A 10392-nucleotide genomic window follows, 5' to 3' on the forward strand; every position below is an offset into this window, starting at 1 on the left:
GAGAGAGACTGAAGGAGTAGGGAGTGAGACTGAGGGACAAGGGAGTGAGACTGAGGGAGTAGGGAGTGAGACTGAGGGAGTATTGAGTGAGACTGAGGGAAGTAGATTGATACTGGGGGAGTAGGGAGTGAGACTGAGGGAGAAGGGAGTGAGACTGAGGAGAAGGGAGTGAGACTGAATGAGAAGGGAGTGAGACTGAGGGAGTAGTGACACTGAGGGAGTAGGGAGTGAGACTGAGGGAGAAGGGAATGAGACTGAGGGAGATGGGAGATAGACTGAAGGGTATGGAGTGAGACTGAGGGAGTAGGGATTGATACTGGGGAGTAGGGATGAGACTGAGGGAGTAACGAGTGAGATTGAGGGAGTAGGGAGTGAGACTGAGGGTTATTGAGTGAGACTGAGGGAAGAGGGAGTGAGACCTAGGGAGAAGGGAGTGAGACTGAGGGAGACTGAGGGAGTCGGGAGAGAGACTGAGGGAGATGGGATAGAGACTGAAGGAGTAGGGAGTGAGACTGAGGGAGTTGGGAGTGAGACTGAGGGAGAAAGGAATGAGACTGAGGAGTAGGAGTGAGACTGAGGGAGAAGGGAGTGAGACTGAGGGAGAAGGAGTGAAACTGAGGGAGAAGGGAGTGAGACTGAGGGAGATGGGAGTGAGACTGTAGGGAGAAGGGAGTGAGACTGAAGGAGAAGCCGAGTGAGACTGAGGGAGTAGGGAGTGGACTGAGGGAGTAGCGAGTGAGATTGAGGGAGTAGAGAGTGAGACTGAAGGAGAAGGGACTGAGACTGAGGGAGTAGGGAGTGAGAATGAGGGAGACTGAGGGAGTCGGGAGAGAGACTGAGGGAGATGGGAGAGAGACTGAGGGAGTAGGGGAGTGAGACTGAGGGAGTAGGGAGTGAGACTGAGGGAGTAGAGAGGTGAGACTGAGGGAGACTGAGGGAGTTGGGAGAGAGACTGAGGGAGATGGGAGAGAGACTGAAGGAGTAGGGAGTGAGACTGAGGGACAAGGGAGTGAGACTGAGGGAGTAGGGAGTGAGAGCTGAGGGAGTATTGAGTGAGACTGAGGGAGTAGGGATTGATACTGGGGGAGTAGGGGAGTGAGACTGAGGGAGAAGGGAGTGAGACTGAGGGAGAAGGGAGTGAGACTGAATGAGAAGGGAGTGAGACTGAGGGAGTAGGGAGTGACACTGAGGGAGTAGGGAGTGAGACTGAGGGAGAAGGGAATGAGACTGAGGGAGATGGGAGATAGACTGAAGGAGTAGGGAGTGAGACTGAGGGAGTAGGGTTTGATACTGGGGGAGTAGGGAGTGAGACTGAGGGAGTAACGAGTGAGATTGAGGGAGTAGGGAGTGAGACTGAGGGAGTATTGAGTGAGACTGAGGGAGGAGGAGTGAGACCTAGGGAGAAGGAGTGAGACTGAGGGAGACTGAGGGAGGTCGGGAGAGAGACTGAGGGAGATGGATAGAGACTGAAGGAGTAGGGAGTGAGACTGAGGGAGTTGGGAGTGGGACTGAGGGAGAAAGGAGTGAGACTGAGGGAGTAGGGAGTGAGACTGAGGGAGAAGGGAGTGAGGACTGAGGGAGAAGGGAGTGAAACTGAGGGAGAAGGGAGTGAGACTGAGGGAGAAGGGAGTGAGACTGAGGGAGAAGGGAGTGAGACTGAAGGAGAAGGGAGTGAGACTGAGGGAGTAGGGAGTGAGACTGAGGGAGTAGGAGTGAGACTGAGGGAGAAGGATTGAGACTGAGGGAGTAGGGAGTGAGAATGAGGGAGACTGAGGGAGTAGGGAGAGAGACTGAGGGAGATGGGGAGAGAGACTGAGGGAGTAGGGAGTGAGACTGAGTGAGTAGGGAGTGAGACTGAAGGAGAAGGGAGTGAGGCAGAGGGAGTAGGGAGTGAGACTGATGGAGAAGGGAGTGAGACTGAGGAGTAGGGAGTGAGACACAGGGAGAAAGGAGTGAGACTGAGGGAGAAGGGAGTGAGACTTAAGGAGAAGGGAGTGAGACTGAGGAAGTAGGGAGTGAGATGGAGGGAGTAGGGAGTGAGACTGAGGGAGAAGGGAGTGAGACTAAGGAAGAAGGGAGTGAGACTGAGGGAGAAGAGAGTGAGACTGAGGGAGTAGGGAGTGAGACTGAGGGAGAAGGGAGTGAGACTGAAGGAGAAGGGAGTGAGACTGAGGAAGTAGGGAGTGAGACGAGGGAGTAGGGAGTGAGACTGAGAGAGAAGGGGAGTGAGACTAAGGAAGAAGGGAGTGAGACTGAGGGAGAAGGGAGTGAGACTGAGGGAGTAGGGAGTGAGACTGAGGGAGAAGGGAGTGAGACTGAGGGAGAAGGGAGTGAGACTGAGGGAGTAGGGAGTGACACTGAGGGAGTAGGGAGTGAGACTGAGGGAGAAGGGATCGAGACTTGAGGGAGAAGGGAGTGAGACTGAGGAGAAGGGAGTGAGACTGAGTGAGAAGGGAGTGACACTGAGGGAGTAGGGAGTGAGACTGAGGGAGAAGGGAGTGAGACTGAGGGAGAAGGGAGTTGAGACTGAAGGAGAAGGGAGTGAGACTGAGGAAGTAGGGAGTGAGACGGAGGGAGTAGGGAGTGAGACTGACGGTGTAGGGAGTGAGACTGAGGGAGTATTGACTGAGACTGAGGGAGTAGGGATTGATACTGAGGGAGTAGGGGAGTGAGATTGAGGGAGTAGGGAGTGAGACTGAGGGAGTAGGGAGTGAGACTGAGGGAGTATTGAGTGAGACTGAGGGAGGAGGGAGTGAGACCTAGGGAGAAGGGAGTGAGACTGAGGGAGACTGAGGGAGTCGGGAGAGAGACTGAGGGAGATGGGATAGAGACTGAAGGAGTAGGGAGTGAGACTGAGGGAGAAGGGAGTGATACTGAGGGAGAAAGGAGTGAGACTGAGGGAGAAGGGAGTGAGACTGAGGGAGAAGGGAGTGAGACTGAAGGAGAAGGGAGTGAGACTGAGGGAGTAGGGAGTGAGACTTAGGGAGAAGGGATTGAGACTGAGGGTGTAGGGAGTGAGACTGAGGGAGTAGGGAGTGAGACTGAGGGAGAAGGGATTGAGACTGAGGGAGTAGGGACTGAGAATGAGGGAGATGGGAGAGAGACTGAGGGAGTAGGGAGTGAGACTGAGACTGAGGGAGTAGGGAGTGAGACTGAAGGAGAAGGAGTGAGACTGAGGGAGTAGGGAGTGACACTGAGGGAGTAGGGAGTGAGACTGAGGGAGAAGGGAATGAGACTGAGGGAGATGGGAGATAGACTGAAGGAGTATGGAGTGAGACTGAGGGAGTAGGGATTGATACTGGGGGAGTAGGGAGTGAGACTGAGGGAGTAACGAGTGAGATTGAGGGAGTAGGGAGTGAGACTGAGGGAGTATTGAGTGAGACTGAGGGAAGAGGGAGTGAGACCTAGGGAGAAGGGAGTGAGACTGAGGGAGACTGAGGGAGTCGGGAGAGAGACTGAGGGAGATGGGATAGAGACTGAAGGAGTAGGGAGTGAGACTGAGGGAGTTGGGAGTGAGACTGAGGGAGAAAGGAATGAGACTGAGGGAGTAGGGAGTGAGACTGAGGGAGAAGGGAGTGAGACTGAGGGAGAAGGGAGTGAAACTGAGGGAGAAGGGAGTGAGACTGAGGGAGATGGGAGTGAGACTGAGGGAGAAGGGAGTGAGACTGAAGGAGAAGCGAGTGAGACTGAGGGAGTAGGGAGTGAGACTGAGGGAGTAGCGAGTGAGATTGAGGGAGTAGAGAGTGAGACTGAAGGAGAAGGGACTGAGACTGAGGGAGTAGGGAGTGAGAATGAGGGAGACTGAGGGAGTCGGGAGAGAGACTGAGGGAGATGGGAGAGAGACTGAGGGAGTAGGGAGTGAGACTGAGGGAGTAGGGAGTGAGACTGAGGGAGTAGAGAGTGAGACTGAGGGAGACTGAGGGAGTTGGGAGAGAGACTGAGGGAGATGGGAGAGAGACTGAAGGAGTAGGGAGTGAGACTGAGGGACAAGGGAGTGAGACTGAGGGAGTAGGGAGTGAGACTGAGGGAGTATTGAGTGAGACTGAGGGAGTAGGGATTGATACTGGGGGAGTAGGGAGTGAGACTGAGGGAGAAGGGAGTGAGACTGAGGGAGAAGGGAGTGAGACTGAATGAGAAGGGAGTGAGACTGAGGGAGTAGGGAGTGACACTGGAGGGAGTAGGGAGTGAGACTGAGGGAGAAGGGAATGAGACTGAGGGAGATGGGAGATAGACTGAAGGAGTAGGGAGTGAGACTGAGGGAGTAGGGTTTGATACTGGGGGAGTAGGGAGTGAGACTGAGGGAGTAACGAGTGAGATTGAGGGAGTAGGGAGTGAGACTGAGGGAGTATTGAGTGAGACTGAGGGAGGAGGGTTTGATACTGGGGGAGTAGGGAGTGAGACTGAGGGAGAAGGGAGTGAGACTGAGGGAGAAGGGAGTGAAACTGAGGGAGAAGGGAGTGAGACTGAGGGAGATGGGATTGAGACTGAGGGAGAAGGGAGTGAGACTGAAGGAGAAGGGAGTGAGACTGAGGCAGTATTGAGTGAGACTGAGAGAGTAGGGAGTGATACTGAGGGAGTAGCGAGTGAGATTGAGGGAGTAGAGAGTGAGACTGAAGGAGAAGGGACTGAGACTGAGGGAGTAGGGAGTGAGAATGAGGGAGACTGAGGTAGAAGGGAGTGATACTGAGGGAGAAGGGAGTGAGACTGAGGGAGAAGGGAGTGAGACTGAGGGAGAAGGGAGTGAGACTGAAGGAGAAGGAGTGAGACTGAGGGAGTAGGGAGTGAGACTGAGTGAGTAGGGAGTGAGACTGAAGGAGAAGGGAGTGAGGCAGAGGGAGTAGGGAGTGAGACTGATGGAGAAGGGAGTGAGACTGAGGGAGTAGGGAGTGAGACACAGGGAGAAAGGAGTGAGACTGAGGGAGAAGGGAGTGAGACTTAAGGAGAAGGGAGTGAGACTGAGGAAGTAGGGAGTGAGATGGAGGGAGTAGGGAGTGAGACTGAGGGAGAAGGGAGTGAGACTAAGGAAGAAGGGAGTGAGACTGAGGGAGAAGAGAGTGAGACTGAGGGAGTAGGGAGTGAGACTGAGGGAGAAGGGAGTGAGACTGAAGGAGAAGGGAGTGAGACTGAGGAAGTAGGGAGTGAGACGGAGGGAGTAGGGAGTGAGACTGAGAGAGAAGGGAGTGAGACTAAGGAAGAAGGGAGTGAGACTGAGGGAGAAGGGAGTGAGACTGAGGGAGTAGGGAGTGAGACTGAGGGAGAAGGGAGTGAGACTGAGGGAGAAGGGAGTGAGACTGAGGGAGTAGGGAGTGACACTGAGGGAGTAGGGAGTGAGACTGAGGGAGAAGGGATCGAGACTGAGGGAGAAGGGAGTGAGACTGAGGGAGAAGGGAGTGAGACTGAGTGAGAAGGGAGTGACACTGAGGGAGTAGGGAGTGAGACTGAGGGAGAAGGGGAGTGAGACTGAGGGAGAAGGGAGTGAGACTGAAGGAGAAGGGAGTGAGACTGAGGAAGTAGGGAGTGAGACGGAGGGAGTAGGGAGTGAGACTGACGGTGTAGGGAGTGAGACTGAGGGAGTATTGACTGAGACTGAGGGAGTAGGGATTGATACTGAGGGAGTAGGGAGTGAGATTGAGGGAGTAGGGAGTGAGACTGAGGGAGTAGGGAGTGAGACTGAGGGAGTATTGAGTGAGACTGAGGGAGGAGGGAGTGAGACCTAGGGAGAAGGGAGTGAGACTGAGGGAGACTGAGGGAGTCGGGAGAGAGACTGAGGGAGATGGGATAGAGACTGAAGGAGTAGGGAGTGAGACTGAGGGGAAGGGAGTGATACTGAGGGAGAAAGGAGTGAGACTGAGGGAGAAGGGAGTGAGACTGAGGGAGAAGGGAGTGAGACTGAAGGAGAAGGGAGTGAGACTGAGGGAGTAGGGAGTGAGACTTAGGGAGAAGGGATTGAGACTGAGGGTGTAGGGAGTGAGACTTGAGGGAGTAGGGAGTGAGACTGAGGGAGAAGGGATTGAGACTGAGGGAGTAGGGACTGAGAATGAGGGAGATGGGAGAGAGACTGAGGGAGTAGGGAGTGAGACTGAGACTGAGGGAGTAGGGAGTGAGACTGAAGGAGAAGGGAGTGAGACTGAGGGAGTAGGGAGTGACACTGAGGGAGTAGGGAGTGAGACTGAGGGAGAAGGGAATGAGACTGAGGGAGATGGGAGATAGACTGAAGGAGTATGGAGTGAGACTGAGGGAGTAGGGATTGATACTGGGGGAGTAGGGAGTGAGACTGAGGGAGTAACGAGTGAGATTGAGGGAGTAGGGAGTGAGACTGAGGGAGTATTGAGTGAGACTGAGGGAAGAGGGAGTGAGACCCATAGGGAGAAGGGAGTGAGACTGAGGGAGACTGAGGGAGTCGGGAGAGAGACTGAGGGAGATGGGATAGAGACTGAAGGAGTAGGGAGTGAGACTGAGGGAGTTGGGGAGTGAGACTGAGGGAGAAAGGAATGAGACTGAGGGAGTAGGGAGTGAGACTGAGGGAGAAGGGAGTGAGACTGAGGGAGAAGGGAGTGAAACTGAGGGAGAAGGGAGTGAGACTGAGGGAGATGGGAGTGAGACTGAGGGAGAAGGGAGTGAGACTGAAGGAGAAGCGAGTGGACTGAGGGAGTAGGGAGTGAGACTGAGGGAGTAGCGAGTGAGATTGAGGGAGTAGAGAGTGAGACTGAAGGAGAAGGGACTGAGACTGAGGGAGTAGGGAGTGAGAATGAGGGAGACTGAGGGAGTCGGGAGAGAGACTGAGGGAGATGGGAGAGAGACTGAGGGAGTAGGGGAGTGAGACTGAGGGAGTAGGGAGTGAGACTGAGGGAGTAGAGAGTGAGACTGAGGGAGACTGAGGGAGTTGGGAGAGAGACTGAGGGAGATGGGAGAGAGACTGAAGGAGTAGGGAGTGAGACTGAGGGACAAGGGAGTGAGACTGAGGGAGTAGGGAGTGAGACTGAGGGAGTATTGAGTGAGACTGAGGGAGTAGGGATTGATACTGGGGAGTAGGGAGTGAGACTGAGGGAGAAGGGAGTGAGACTGAGGGAGAAGGGAGTGAGACTGAATGAGAAGGGAGTGAGACTGAGGGAGTAGGGAGTGACACTGAGGGAGTAGGGAGTGAGACTGAGGGAGAAGGGAATGAGACTGAGGGAGATGGGAGATAGACTGAAGGAGTAGGGAGTGAGACTGAGGGAGTAGGGTTTGATACTGGGGGAGTAGGGAGTGAGACTGAGGGAGTAACGAGTGAGATTGAGGAGTAGGGGAGTGAGGCTGAGGGAGTATTGAGTGAGACTGAGGGAGGAGGGTTTGATACTGGGGAGTAGGGAGTGAGACTGAGGGAGAGGGAGAAGGGAGTGAGACTGAGGGAGAAGGGAGTGAAACTGAGGGAGAAGGGAGTGAGACTGAGGGAGATGGGATTGAGACTGAGGGAGAAGGGAGTGAGACTGAAGGAGAAGGGAGTGAGACTGAGGCAGTAGGGAGTGAGACTGAGAGAGTAGGGAGTGATACTGAGGGAGTAGCGAGTGAGATTGAGGAGTAGAGAGTGAGACTGAAGGAGAAGGGACTGAGACTGAGGGAGTAGGGAGTGAGAATGAGGGAGACTGAGGTAGAAGGGAGTGATACTGAGGGAGAAGGGAGTGAGACTGAGGGAGAAGGGAGTGATGAGACTGAGGGAGAAGGAGTGGAGTGAGACTGAAGGAGAAGGGAGTGAGACTGAGGGAGTAGGGAGAGAGACTGAGTGAGTAGGGAGGAGTGAGACTGAAGGAGAAGAGAGGGAGTGAGGCAGAGGGAGTAGGGAGTGAGTGACTGATGAGAGGGAGTGAGGAGGGAGTGAGACTGAGGGAGTAGGGAGTGAGACACAGGGAGAAAGGAAGTGAGTGAGACTGAGGGAGAAGGGAGTGAGACTTAAGGAGAAGGGAGTGAGACTGAGGAAGTAGGGAGTGAGATGGAGGGAGTAGGGAGTGAGACTGAGGGAGAAGGAGTGAGACTAAGGAAGAAGGGAGTGAGACTGAGGGAGAAGAGAGTGAGACTGAGGGAGGTAGGGAGTGAGACTGAGGGAGAAGGGAGTGAGACTGAAGGAGAAGGAGTGAGACTGAGGAAGTAGGGAGTGAGACGGAGGGAGTAGGGAGGAGACTGAGAGAGAGAGAGAAGGGAGTGAGACTAAGGAAGAAGGGAGTGAGACTGAGGGAGAAGGGAGTGAGACTGAGGGAGTAGGGAGTGAGACTGAGGGAGAAGGGAGTGAGACTGAGGGAGAAGGGAGTGAGACTGAGGGAGTAGGGAGTGACACTGAGGGAGTAGGGAGTGAGACTGAGGGAGAAGGGATCGAGACTGAGGGAGAAGGGAGTGAGACTGAGGGAGAAGGAGTGAGACTGAGTGAGAAGGGAGTGACACTGAGGGAGTAGGGAGTGAGACTGAGGGAGAAGGGAGTGAGACTGAGGGAGAAGGGAGTGAGACTGAAGGAGAAGGGAGGGAGTGAGACTGAGGGAAGTAGGGAGTGAGACGGAGGGAAGTAGGGAGTGAGACTGAGGTTGGGTGTAGGGAGTGAGACTGAGGGAGGAAGTATGACTGAGACTGAGGAGTAGGAGTAGGGATTGATACTGAGGGAGTAGGGAGTGAGATTGAGGGAGTAGGGAGTGAGACTGAGGGAGTAGGGAGTGAGACTGAGGGAGTATTGAGTGAGACTGAGGGAGGAGGGAGTGAGACCTAGGGAGAAGGGAGTGAGACTGAGGGAGACTGAGGGAGTCGGAGAGAGACTGAGGGAGATGGGATAGAGACTGAAGGAGTAGGGAGTGAGACTGAGGGAGAAGGAGTGATACTGAGGGAGAAAGGGGAGACTGAGGGAGAAGGGAGTGAGACTGAGGGAGAGAAGGGAGGAGACTGAAGGAGAAGGGAGTGAGGAGAAAGAGAGGGAGTGAGACGAGGGAGTAGGGAGTGAGACTTAGGGAGAAGGGATTGAGACTGAGGGTGTAGGGAGTGAGACTGAGGGAGTAGGGAGTGAGACTGAGGAGAAGGGATTGAGAATGAGGGAGTAGGGACTGAGAATGAGGGAGATGGGAGAGAGACTGAGGAGAGTAGGGAGTGAGACTGAGACTGAGGGAGTAGGGAGTGAGACTGAAGGAGAAGGGAGTGAGACTGAGGGAGTAGGGAGTGACACTGAGGGAGTAGGGAGTGAGACTGAGGGAGAAGGGAATGAGACTGAGGGAGATGGGAGATAGACTGAAGGAGTATGGAGTGAGACTGAGGGAGTAGGGATTGATATGGGGGAGTAGGGAGTGAGACTGAGGGAGTAACGAGTGAGATTGAGGGAGTAGGGAGTGAGACTGAGGGAGTATTGAGTGAGACTGAGGGAAGAGGGAGTGAGACCTAGGGAGAGGGAGTGAGACTGAGGAGACTGAGGGAGTCGGGAGAGAGACTGAGGGAGATGGGATAGAGACTGAAGGAGTAGGGAGTGAGACTGAGGGAGTTGGGAGTGAGACTGAGGGAGAAGGAAAGAATGAGACTGAGGGGAGTAGGGAGTGAGACTGAGGGAGAAGGGAGTGAGACTGAGGGAGAAGGGAGTGAAACTGAGGGAGAAGAGGAGTGAGACTGAGGGAGATGGGAGAGTGAGAGGGGAGAAGGGAGTGAGACTGAAGGAGAGAAGAGAGTGACTGAGAAGAGGGAGTAGGAGTGAGACTGAGGAGGAGTAGCGAGTGAGATTGAGGGGTAAGAGAGGAGAACTGAAGGAGAAAGGAGGATGAGACTGAGGGAGTAGGAGTGAGAATGAGGGAGACTGAGGGAGTCGGGAGAGAGACTGAGGGAGATGGGAGAGAGACTGAGGGAGTAGGGAGTGAGACTGAGGGAGTAGGGAGTGAGACTGAGGGAGTAGAGAGTGAGACTGAGGGAGACTGAGGGAGTTGGGAGAGAGACTGAGGGAGAAGGGAGAGAGATGAAGGAGTAGGGAGTGAGACTGAGGGACAAGGGAGTGAGACTGAGGGAGTAGGGAGTGAGACTGAGGGAGTATTGAGTGAGACTGAGGGAGAAGGGGAGTGATACTGGGGGAGTGGAGTGAGACTGAGGGAGAGAAGGGAGTGAGACTGAGGGAGAAGAAGTGAGTGAGACTGAATGAGAAGGGAGTGAGACTGAGGGAGTAGGGAGTGACACTGAGGAGTAGGGAGTGAGACTGAGGGAGAAGGGAATGAGACTGAGGGAGATGGGAGATAGACTGAAGGAGTAGGGAGTGAGACTGAGGGAGTAGGGTTTGATACTGGGGGAGTAGGGAGTGAGACTGGGGGAGTAACGAGTGAGATTGAGGGGTAGGGAGTGAGACTGAGGGAGATTGAGTGAGATGAGGGAGGAGGGAGTGAGACTAGGGAGAAGGGAGTGAGACTGAGG

This window comes from Oncorhynchus kisutch, linkage group LG25 (assembly GCF_002021735.2).
Source record: "Oncorhynchus kisutch isolate 150728-3 linkage group LG25, Okis_V2, whole genome shotgun sequence".
Taxonomy (NCBI): Eukaryota; Metazoa; Chordata; class Actinopteri; order Salmoniformes; family Salmonidae; genus Oncorhynchus; species Oncorhynchus kisutch.